The 13,222-nt window shown below is 40.7% G+C and overlaps 1 pseudogene; it reads left to right on the top strand.

The window, feature by feature from the left end:
* The first annotated feature begins 472 nt into the window (after positions 1–472).
* LOC126071331 (cytochrome P450 2J2-like) overlaps positions 473–13,222 on the top strand; it is a 36,073-nt pseudogene continuing 23,323 nt past the window's right edge.

Raw genomic sequence — 13,222 nt, 5'->3', positions numbered from 1 at the left:
TGCTATTATTACTGTTGAACTGGCAGGATTCCAATCACTGGGTGAACAATGATTGATAAACAAGGAGCTGAAGTGCCTGTGGCGCTCCCTGAGATGTGTTAACACCGTAAACCCAAAAGTCCCAAAGATTTCAGAGAAAGGTGAGCTTTCTAAATAGAGAGAAAAGGAAAATGGTCATAGCCTGGCCTTTTCCAAGACCGTCTCCAGGGACTAGGTGCCAGTTCTTCGGGGAATCCAGCGCCTGGCCACTGCCCTGCTCCGCCCGCTAATGGCTTCTAGGGGGCGGTAAGGCTGGGAGGGCCGGGGCGCGGCGGAAAGGGGCTGGGGGTGGTGGGACGACTGGGGGGCGGGACGGTGCTGAGAAGGGGCGGGGCAGAATGAGGGCCGAGGCGGGGTTGGCCACAGGGCGGGGCGGGGGGCGGGGCGGGGCGGTAGGGGCGGGGGGCGGTAGGGGCGGGGCTGGGAGGGGGCGGGGCGGGGCTGGGAGCCGGGAGTCTGAGCGGGGTCTGTCGCCTGCTCGGACTGCAGAAGAGCAGAGGGGCGACTGAGCCATGCTCCTGGCGTTGGGCTTCCTGGCGAACGCCCTCTGGGCAGGGTTGCATCTCCGGCCTCTCCTGCTGGGTGTCGTCGTCTTTCTGTTCTTTGTTGATTTCCTCAGAGGCGCCCAAAAAATTACCCGCCGGGACCCTGGAGCCTGCCTTTCTTGGACAACTTCTTTGTACTGTATTTTCAGCAGTTGCACTTGGCGCTTCACAGGGTAGGAGCGGGAGAGGGGTCCTGGTTCTGGTCCTGACCTGCAGGGCAAAAGGCATTGTGGGAACTGAGGGAAGCAGGGGTTTTGGTGGTTCTGCCGCTAATTCTGGTGATTTGAATACTCCCCGCTTTGAGCCTTGCTTTCTTCACTAGTTAACTAGCATTATTCCACCTGCCCTTGATAAAATAAGTGAAAAAAACGGACCGGTTGCGGTCGATTCGATCCCGACTCATAGCGACCCTATAGAAGCGACCCGGCAGTTGAGAGTACAACTGCCCCATAGAGTTTCCAAGGAGTGCCTGGTGGATTTGAACTGCCGGCCTTTTGGTTAGCAGCTGTCATTAAATGTTTCATGTATAATTAGTGTATTATTGAACGTGTGCTAGGCAAGTTATGCTCCTTAACTCATTTAAATGCGGGTTATCTTATTAAGTACTGCAACGCCCTTTTTATAATGTGGCTGTCTTGTCACCTTTAATATTATCCTTGAAAAATGCTGTAATTTCCTTCTTGAAGGCTCCATTTCCTGTATGTAAAATGGTGATGCTACTGATAATCCACACCGCTTTTCAGCTGGACCACTGTTACCACCACTTGAATTGAACCCCTCTTCTTCAGCCTCCTTACCCAGCAATCCCTCTTACTAAAGTAATAATCTAAAAATATCATCCCCTTGCTTAAGTTTTTTCAGCTGCCCAGAGCTCAGACTCTTTACCAAGGCACTCAGGTCCCTTCTTGACCCATCCTTATTCCACCTCCTTATTCCCACCTCCCAAGAAAAAAAAAAAGGGGGGGGGCTATCTAACTCTAAAAAAAACTCTAGCCACTCTGAATTCCTCAAGGTCCCCTCAAACATAGAACACTCTATCAAGAATCCACAGCTGGTACGTCCTCAGCATAGTTACCTGGCTGAGAGACACTCTGATAGGTGGTTATGAAGATTAAATAAGACAGCTGATGACCGACGTTAACATGACTTATAGTAGGCGCTCATGTACGTTTCCCTTTCCCTAGAATTGCCGGGACTCCTGTAAACGCATGTCTTATTGCTCAAGTACACATCTACTGTTGTTGTAGAAGTTGTTTCATTTCCAAGGGCTTGGAAATGTCCTTGTTATCTTTCGGTTAACGATTTCTAGTGTGACAACTACATGCTTTCTATAAGAAATTAATTTCTTGTAGAAAGCATATAGTTGGATTATCTTTTTAAGTTTGTTCTGCCAGTCTCTGTCTTTTAATTGGTATATTTAGATACATAATATTTTTAATGTAATATTAATATGGCAGGATTTGAGTCTCTCAATCTATTATTCTTTTATTACTTGTTTCCTTCTGTTACGCTTTTCCTGACTCCCTAAGTGTGACTTGCACATTTTTTTCTTAAGAATTCCATTTTGATTTATCTTGTTTTTGAGTGTATTTCTTTGTATAGTTTTTTTAGAGGTTGCTTAAGAGATTGCAGTGTACATATGTAGCTTATTGCACATTTTATCACTTCAAGTGGAATATTAATCCTTTCTTGATGATATGGAGCCCTGGTGGTACAATGGTTAAGAGCTCAGTGCTAATCAAAACCTTGGCAGTTCGAATATATCAGCTGCTCCTCGGAAACACTATGGGGGCGGGTCTACTCTGTTCTACAGGATCGCTATGAGGCAGAATCTACTCAATGGCAACAGGTTTTGTTTTGTTTTTATGATACAATTGCCTTAAATATTACTGCTGCATACTTTGAAAACCACAGCAGACACTATTATAATTTTTGCTTCTGTCAAACATAATTTTAAAAACTCAAGAGAATAGTCTATTGTGTTTACCTCGTTCTTTACTTTTTCTGTTGTTCTTTCTTCATTGCTGATGTTCCAAGCTTTCTGCCATTATAATCTCCTTTCTCTATAAAGAGCTTTCTTGAGTTTTTTTTTTTTTTTTTCTAGAAGAGGTTTTTTTGGCCAAAAATTCTTTTAGCTTTCCTTCATCTGAAATATATTTATTTCACCTTCATTTCTGAAATACATTTTTACTAAATATAGGATCCTGGGCTGACAACTCCATTTTTTCAGCACTTAAAAATGTGCCACTTCCTTCTGGCCTCCATGGTTTCTGATGAGAAATTTTTTCTCGTTTGAATTGTTGTTCTCCAAAGGTAATGAGCTCTTTCTCCCTGGATGCTTTCAAGAAATTTGTCTTTAGTCTTCAAAAGTTTGGTTATGATGTTTCTTGGTGTAGATATCTTTGCAATTTTCCTGTTTTGAATAGATTACTTTGTATTGATCCTGTCTGGGTTCACTTACATAGTTCTGACTGTGTAGGATTAGGTCTGTAGCCAAAATTGAGGGCGTTTCAACCATTATTTCTTTAAATATTTTTTCAACTAAGATTTTTTTGCCTCTCTTTCTTGGATTCTTGGACTCTGATGCCACTAATGTTATAAGATAGAGTATGATGAAACATGTGGTGTAACCCCCTAGTAATCAAATGAGATATCAGAAGATCACTACCAATGGAAAATCCTGGAGATAACCTATAGTAGAATGTGAGAATAAGTCAGGCTGAACTTCAAAGGCACATTTGGCATGTGGCAAAGTGGACTGATGGGAACAGAAGATTTTGAATGAGGGAAGAATGGCATGAGCTAAAACAGTGAGAGGAGAATGAAGAAATTGGCCTATTTCTATGGGATCTTTTCTTTTATTCCTGCTTCAAAAACTTTCTCTAAGGTGGCTATATGACCTATTATAATTGCATGTATTTGAGAAAATGATCTTATCAGACTAAAGTGGGAGAAGAACAGATAAGTTGGATAAATGATCAGTTAGGGCATATATGCAGTTGCTATAGCAAAGGAACCTCAATATACAGTTGCATAATTAACGTTCAAATTTATTTCTCTCTCACAAATGGGTTCAGAAGTAGTTGGGCAGTTCAGGATAGGGAGGGTGCTCTGTATCGTAAAATCATCCAAAAACTTGGGTTCCTTCTATCCATTACATTGTTCCCCCGTCAACACCATCATGTCTGACCCCTGTGTGTACTTAACTTTCTCGCATCGAATAATTTTTTTGTACAGAATAGTAATAAGAAATGGGTATTTATCTGTATCCTCCATTAGACTGTGAGCTTCTTGAAGTTAAAGACTTGTTGCATTTCCAGCACCTGATCTTGACCTACCACATAGTTGGGGTCCCTTAATTAATCTTAGCTCATTTGTCCCTGAGGTTTTTAGCTGTTCAGTAAACACCCTTATTGAATGTTCCAAATTAGTAAAGAAATCCTTTTTGTAAAGCCTAAGAAGTTCACCCAGGCATCCAGCAAGATGAACTCAAAAGTCTGTTTGATTTATATCTTATACATTGCTGCCATTTCTTAGGAGCAAAGGCATGTACTTTGGAGGCAGACCAACTTGTGACTGAATTTTGGCACTGTCCCTACTAGCAAGATAGGGCATGCTATGCTAGAAATGAATGAAGATTGATAGAGGATGCTGGACCATAAAAGTGTTGGAAGAATTGAATCCTGGCTTGGTCCTTAATGTGGGAGCAAGATGGTAGTATGAGGCCGATTTCATTGTATTTGCTCTGATGGGGATGATATAGGTCCAGGGCTCTAAGGGTGACATAGTGAAGTTGAAGCGTATGAGGATTAGGAAGGACCAGAGCTACCTGGAGGGAATGGAGCCCTTCTGTTTGATACCCCTACCTGCAGCTAGACACACCCAGGCAGAAAAGAAGCAGAGGCAGTCTTTACTTGGATACAGTCATCTCTTGCATAGGCAGATTTAGAAAGACTTTGATTAACAACCGTTCACGGTTACCCAACCCACACTTGCACACACCTGTACACTTGCGCATACTTATGAACACACCTAAACACTCTTCCATTCACTCTTACTTTCTTTCTTGCTCTCTCGCTCTTTCACTCTCACTAAGTCCTAAGGTTCAGAAACCATCTCAGGTTCATGTCTTTGTCCCCATATCTTACATAATGCATGGCCAATTCCATCGATCACTCATTAGTTTTGTCACCTTGGCTAAGCTGCCTCGTTATTCCTTTTCTGAAAGATGAGAAAAACCATTACTATTGCAGGGTGGTTGTGAGATTACATGAGACAAAAGGGGACAGTTGCTTTTACATGGCAAGCAGTATATGGCTGTCTTTGAGCCCAAGTGCCTTCCTCCCACACATCCTTGTGCTCTCCTCCTGTCTCTTGCAATGAGTCTGCATCCACATCCACTGCGCACAGAGCCCATTCAGTCCTCAGAGACATGCTGAGTGGTGGGGTGACGGGCGCCAGAAAACAAAGTGCCTTTCTTGTTGCTACTCTCAATCTTCCTCATAGAACCTTTGAAGGAGGAATAATTCCCCTCTCCTTTACAGTTGGAGAGCTGAGGTTCAAAAAAGTGAAGCAACTTGGCCAGCAACCCACAGCTACTGAACCACAGAGCCAGATTCACATATAACCTTGGAGCTAGAATGCTTTCTCCATACCTGGCACCAGCCCTTAAGACTGGGCCTTCTGATGGCCTTTAAGATAGCCCTTAACTTTCCATCATCTAGGATCGCTATGAGTCGGAATTGACTCGACAGCAGTGGGTTTTTGGGTAGTACATGTCAAGCAATGGGGCATTGTCTTCTGGTCAATCAGCCATTCTGATTTACTAGAAATTCATGTTTGCTATACCAGACTAAGAGTAACCATAACTCAAGCTGCTTTTGTGGGGTCAGTGTGCCGAAAACTTGTTTATTTATTGACAGTTATACCCTCAGTGCCTTGTTCTAGGAACATGTATTGGGTGCTCACTGAATTCACGTGTGTTGAATGTATTACTAAATATTTTGGAAAGAACGTCCCAATCATTTGAGTTTGAGTCTAGTTGAGAGGAGGAGGAGAAAAGGAGACAGAGAGCAACACTCCCATCAGACCACAAGTCAGATCTTTAAACGTAGAAGTGGTCATAGTAATCAATCTTTGAAGTCCACATTTTCTGGAGTGTGAAACCAAGGTACATAGAGGTAAGAGGGTTTGCTGCATAGCAACAGAAAATCTGTGGCACACTGAAAAATGAATATTTCTGCTCTGAGTCACTTGGCCCCGTGTGCGTGCACGCACATACAAAGCTACCTTCAATACAAGCCCTTGTAACTACACACTTACTACCTGCATTCCTGTATGCACAGTCATGCACGTATTCAACTGTGACTATTTTTTAGCTTGTGAAAAAATATGGGAACCTGTTAAGCCTGGAGTTCGGAGATTTGCACACTGTTATTGTATCTGGATTGCCCTTTATCAAAGAAGTCCTTGCCAACCAGGACCAAAACTTTGTGAGCCACCCCAAGAGTGCTATCCGAGAGCGTGTCTTTAAGAAACATGGTAAGTGTCTTGGCTAATGTAAGACGTGTGTGTTTGATGTTGTTATAGGCTGTCAAAGGTGTCTTTTGTGACTATAATTTTTTGACATTCCCGAAGACCAGGCCCATTATAAAATTCCTGCCATGAAGGGAAGCTGGATGTCCATGTTCCTCAATTTAAGGCACCCGCTCTGAGGATTTGGCACTGTCAGTCTTAATGTCAGGAATTTGGGAGAAGCTGCACCTCCTACAGAAACTTACTCTGGATATTTTGATAATCAAGTAACCGCATCACTCCATGAGAGGTCAGGACGAGGCAACACATTCTCTCGTTCTGCTTCCGTTCCAAACTTCTTCCCTTCAGAAAATGATGTGGATCTGCTGCCTTCTGCTGCTCATCTGCTTCCTTCTTCTTGCCTCTACTTCCTTAGGCTTCATCATTAAGACAGGGTGTCTCAAGTCTTATAGTCTGTCACAACCCAAGACACATTAAAACAAGGTGGCGTGAATGTTTTAAATTATTATTAAATAAACTTAAACATTTAAAAATTAAGATGAAAAACTCAAATCTATTACTTTATCAAAGCATCATTTTTTCAGGTGCTTCCCAATCCCTCTTTGAAATATTTCATCCTTTCACTCTACATCCATTCAGTGTATTTATTAATTACCTGCCATGTGAAGCGCTGTCCTAGGCACAAGGGATATAACAGTGAGTAGAACAGACAAAATCCCTGTCCTTATGTAATTTACATTCTACTTAGGGAGAGACACAGTACCAGTTAGTTCAAATTCAAAGCTTGAAGTGTTATGAAGGTAAGTGCAGGGTGCACTTATTAGGGGTATCTAATCTAGTACAGGGGTTCAGGGAAAGCTAACCTAAGGAAATGACAATTTAATAAGGTGAAGAGAGAGGAGATTAAATCAGGAAGAGGGAATAGCATATGGAAAGTCCCTGAGGTGGGGAGAAGGACAGTGAACTTCAAGAATTGAAAGTTGGCCAGTGTGATGAGAGCACAGAGATTAGATGGAGATAATGACATAAGATGAAGCTGCTGAACTTGGCCAGGAATCGTTCATGCAAGTTCTTGTTAAAGATTTTGATTTTTATTCTAATAAGAATGAAAGCTATTGAATGGTTTTTAGTAGAGAATGGAATCATCATGTATATACTGTATATTTTTAATACTCATTTAGGTAGCAGAGGAAACCCTGGTGGTGTAGTGGTTAAGTGCTATGGCTGCTAACCAAAAGGTCGGCAGTTTGAATCCTCCAGATGTTCCTTGGAAACTCTATGGGGCAGTTCTGCCCTGTCCTATAGGGTCACTATGAATCAGAATCGACTCGACGGCAGTGTGTTTTTGGTTTGGTATGTAGCAGAGTAGAGAATGGAATGAAAGGAGCAAGAGTAGATGCAGAGAAATGCATTAATAGTTTATTGTAGCGTTCTAGGTTAGAGAAAGCGCTACCTTGGACTAGGGAAGTGGCAAGAAATGACAGTAGGTCAGACCAGAATGGTGGCAGTGAAGATGCATGAATTCAAGATATTCAGGAGGTAAATCCAATAAGATGTGGTGAGCTAGATGTTGGAAGTTTGAAGGAAAAAGAAGGTGTTGAGGTAGACATCCAGTGGAAAAAGGGAAGACTTTGAGGAAGACAAGGTGTTTGATATGGTTTGGGTTGGTGAGATGTTGTACAGCGAAAATCACGAATTCAGTCTTAAATATGCTGATTTAAAAATGTCTTTAGGGCCAAGATGGCAGAATAGACAGATGCTTCCGGCGAACTCTCTTACAACAAAGACTCAAAAAAACAAGTGAAATGAGTATGTTTATGACAAGCTAGGAGCCCTGAACATCAAAGGCAAGGTTAGAAAATGAACTGGGGGGCGGGGAGGGGAGAGAGAGTTCAGAAACGGAAAGACGTTTTTGGACTTGAATTGCTGGGAGCCCTCAGGCAACATTCCCAGGAGCGGCTGCGGTGGGCTGGTACTAGCATTCGGCTCAGTTTCCTCAGGGAGAAGCAGCCAGCCACACAGCCTACTCACACCTCCGGTACCAGAGAACGACGCTCTAGGTAAAAAGCTAAGTAATTGCATATATTTTAAGTGCTCCCCTGCTCCCTAGCTGGCTTCAGCTGCTAATTTCCCTGGGCCTGAGATAGGCTTTGTTGAGTGCCTAGAGCCATCCTCCCAGCCTTGGAGAAGGAATAAATTTGCAATTTGGGAAAAAGATAATTTGCCAGCTCCACTAACCGGGTGAGCTCAGGACAGAAGCAGCTCCTGGCCAGGCAGAAATGGTCCGTGGACTTTGAATACCTTTCCCCTCTGCATGGACCTGCATGGGCCTATTTCAGGAGAATAGGCCCTTGTTGGCAGACTACAACTGTTTCAGCTGTGCGGTGGAAAGGTGGCTGTTTAATGTTTGACATTGTTTTGCCTGTTAAACAGGGTCCTCACCTACCCACATCAGGGGCCTAAGGACTGGTGGTTCCACTCAGGTCACCCAGCCACCCGTGACAGGGGGCCATGGATAACTGGCAACTCCCAGTCCTTACAACCAAAAACATTGGGTGCCCATGGTCCATCTGCAGAACCCACCCACCTGTACGCTCTAGGGAACAGGTACATGCTTTCCTCGGAGACACTCAGGAGATGATTCTCAGCCCCCTGCCTTGTTCAGAGCTTGACACCCTGCTGCAACCAGATACCGGCACCTACACCAATCACCCCATCCCTCTAAGACTATAGGACAGAGCCTATACCACACACTTGATGATCAGCTACCTGGATACCTAAGCTGAATTCATGCAAGAAAAGTGAATGGACTCCTAGACTGATATACCTGATAACAGCTCTAGCCATCTGGGGACAGGACATCAGAGCTCCAACGCCAAAAATAATCAAGCTAGCTCACTCAGGCAACCCATCTGGGCATATCAATACAAAACAAAGCAAGAAGCTACGACACAGTAAGCAAACATAAAATAAACTAATACAATGACTTATAGGTGCCTCGGAGGCAACAGTCAGTGTCAAGTCACATAAAGAAACAGAGCATGATCACCTCAACAAGCTCTCAGAACAAAGAATCAAGGGATCTTCTAAATGAAAGTGCCGTCCTGGAATTACCAGAGGCAGAATAAAAGAGATTAATATACGGAACCCTTCAAGACATCAGGAAGGAAATGAGATAATACACAGAACAAGCCAAGGAACACAGAGATAAAGCAAATAAGAAATTAAAAAGATTATTCAGGAACATAATGAAAAATTTAATAAGCTGGAAAAATCCATAGACAGCAATCAGAAATTCAGGAGATTAACAATAAAGTTACAGAAGTAGACAACTCGATAGAAAGTCAGAGGAGCAGAATTGAGCAAGTAGAAGCTGGAATTTCTGAACTCAAAAATAAATCATTTGGCACTAATATATTTGAAGAAAAATCAGATAAAAGAATTTAAAAAATGAAGAAACCTTAAGAATTGTATGGGACTCTATCAAGACAAATAACATATGAGTGACTGAAGTACAGAACAGAGAGGGATAACAGAAAATACAGAGAGAATTGTTGACGATTTGTTGGCAGAAAACTTCTCTGATCTCGTGAAAGATAAGATATCTATCCAAGGTGCTCATTGAACTCCACATAAGGTAGATTTTAAAAGAAAGTCACCAAGGCATATATTATAATCGAGCTTGCCAAAACCAAAGATAAAGACAGAATTTTTGAGAGCAGCTAGGGTTAAACAAAGTCACCAAAAAGGATAGTCAATAAGAATAAGCTCAGACTACTCAGCAGAAACCATGCAGACAAGAAGGCAAAGGGATGATTTATATAAAAAATTGAGGGGAAAAAAATTGCCAGCCAAGAATCATATATCCAACAAAACTGTCTCTAAAATATGAAGGTAAAAGTAGGACATTTCCAGATAAACAGAAGTTTAGGGAATTTGTAAAAACCAAACCAAAACTAAAAGAAATACTAAAAGGACTTCTTTGGTTTCAAATCAATAATATCAGGTCTCAATCCAAGACGAGAACACTGGGTGGAGCAATCAGAAATCAACCCAGACAGGGAACGCACAAAAATAAATCAGGATTAAAAAAAACACTCAGAACAGGGAAACCAAAAGAAACCAAACTCAGTGCCATCGAGTCGATTCTGACTCATATTGCCCCATAGAGTTTCCAAGGAGTGCCTGGCAGATTTGAACTGCTGACCCTTCAGTTAGCAGCCGTACCACTTAACCACTACACCACCAGGGTTTCCTCAAAACAGGGAAACAGCAATATTATTATGTAAAAGAAGACAACATTAAAACAATAAAGAGGGACTAAGAAATGTAGTCATAGATCTTTCATATGGAGAGGAAGACAAGATGATACAAAGAAATAAAAGTTAGGTTTAAATTTAGAAAAATAGGGGTAAATATGAGGTAACCACAAAGGAGATAAACTATCCTATGCATTAAAATAAAATACAAGAAAAAAACAGAGACTCAGCAGAAACAAAATCATCAAAGAATATGAGGTAAGGACAATATATAAAGATAATCTACTCAGCACATAAAATTAAGTGGGAAGAAGAAACTGTCAACAACACACAAAAAAAGACATCAAAATGATGGCACTAAATTCATACCTCTCCATAATTACGCTGAATGTAAATGGACCAAATGGACCAATAAAGAGACAGAGAGTAGCAGATGGATTAAAAAACACGATCCGTCTATATGCTGCCTACAAGAGACATACCTTAGACTTAGAGACACAAACAAACTAAAACTCAAAGGATGGAAAAAAATGTATTAAGCAAACACCAATCAAAAAAGAGCAGGAGTGGCAATATTAATTTCTGACAAAATAGACTTTAAAGTTAAATCCATCATAAAGGATAAGGAAGGACAGTACATAATGATTAAAGGGACAATATACCAAGAAGATGTAACCATATTAAATATTTATGCACCAATGACATGGCTGCAAGATACATTAAACAAACTCTATCAGCATTGAAACGTGAGCTAGACAGCTCCACAATGATAGTAGGAGACTTCAACACATCATTTTCAGCGAAGGACAGGACATCCAGGAAGAAGCCCAATAAAGACACGGAAGATCTAAATGCCACAATCAACCAACTTGACCTCATAGACATATACAGAACACTCCACCCAACAGCAGCCAAGTATACTTTCTTTTCTAGTGCACATGGAACATCTGTAGAATAGACCACATATTAGGTCATAAAGCAAGCCTTAGCAGAATCCAAAACATTGAAATATTATAAAGCATCTTCTCTGACCATAAAACCATAAAAGTAGAAATCAATAACAGAAAAATCAGGGAAAAGAAATCAAAACACATGGAAGCTGAACAATAACCTGCTCAAAAAAGACTGGAGTGTAGAAGACATTAAGAATGGAATAAAGAAATTCATAGAATCCAGGGAGAATGAAAACACTTCCTATCAGAACCTTTGGGACACAGCAAAAGCAGTGCTCACAGGTCAATTTATGTCAATAAATGCACACATACAAAAAGAAGAAAGGGCCAAAATGAAAGAATTATCCCTACAACTTGAACAAATAGAAAGAGAGCAACAAAAGAAACCCTCAGGCACCAGAAGGAAAAAAATAATAAAAATTAGAGCAGAACTAAATGAAATAGAAAACAAAAACAATTGAAAGAATTAACGAGACCAAAAGCTGGTTCTTTGAAAAAATCAACAAAATTGATAAACCAGCATCCAAATTGACAAAAAAAAAAAAAAAAAAACAGGAGAGGAAGCAAATAACACGAATAAGAAATGAGATGGGTGATATTACAACGGACCAAACAGAAATTAAAAGAATCATACCAGATTACTATGAAAAATTGTACTCTAAACAAATTTGAAAACCTAGAAGAAATGGATGAATTCCTAGAAACACACTGCCTACCTAAACTAACACAAACAGAGGTAGAACAACTAAATAGATCCATAACGAAAGAAGAGATTGAAAAGGTAATCAAAAAACTCCCAACAAAAAAAAGTCCTGGCTGAGAGGGCTTCACAGCAGACTTCTACCAAACTTTCAGTGAAGAGTTAACACCACTACTGCAAAACGTGTTTCAGTACATAGGAAAGGACAGAATACTCCCAAACTCATTCTTTGAAGCCAGCCTATCCCTGATCCCAAAACCAGGTAAAGACACGACAAAAAAAAGAAAATTACACTCTATATCCCTCATGAACTTAGTTGCAAAAATCCTCAACAAAATTGTAGCCAATAGAATTCAACAACATATCAAAAAATAATTCACCATGACCAAATGGGATTCATGCCAAGTACGCAGGGAAGGTTCAACGTTAGAAAAACAATTAATGTAATCCATCATATAAATAAAACAAAAGACAAGAATCACATGATTTTATCAATTGATGGGGAAAAGGCATTTGACAAAGTTCAACACCCATTCATGATAAAAACTCTCAGCAAAATAGGAATAGAAGGGAAATTCCTTAACATAATAAAGGGCATCTATAATAGCCAACATCATCCTAAATGGAGAGAGCCCGAAAGCATTCCCCTTGAAATCGGGAAGCAGACAAGGATGCCCTTTATCACTGCTCTTATTCAACATTGTGCTGGAGGTCCTAGCCAGAGCAGTTAGGCTAGATAAAGAAATACAGGGCATCCAGACCGGCAAGGAAGAAGTGAAAGTATCTCTACTTGCAGACGATATGATCTTATACACAGAAAACCCTAAGGAAACCTAAAGAGGACTACTGAAACTAATAGAAGAGTTCAGCAGAGTATCAGGATACAAGATAAACATACAAAAATCAGTTGGATTCCTCTACACCAACAAAAAGAACATCGAAGAGGAAACCACCAAATCAATACCATTTACAGTAGCCCCCAAGAAGGTAAAATACTAAGGAATAAATCTTACCAGAGATGTAAAATCTTATACAAAGAAAACGACAAAACACTTCTGCAAGAAACCAAAAGAGACCTACAAAAGTGTAAAAATATACCTTGCTCATGGATACGAAGACTTAATATTATAAAAATATCTATTCTATCAAAAGTGATCTATAGATTTAATGCAATTCTGATCCAAATTCCAT

Source organism: Elephas maximus, chromosome 3, assembly GCF_024166365.1.
Source record: "Elephas maximus indicus isolate mEleMax1 chromosome 3, mEleMax1 primary haplotype, whole genome shotgun sequence".
Classification (NCBI taxonomy): Eukaryota; Metazoa; Chordata; class Mammalia; order Proboscidea; family Elephantidae; genus Elephas; species Elephas maximus.
The sequence above is the reverse complement of the archived record's forward strand: the minus strand, read 5'-3'. Positions and strand labels throughout refer to the sequence as shown.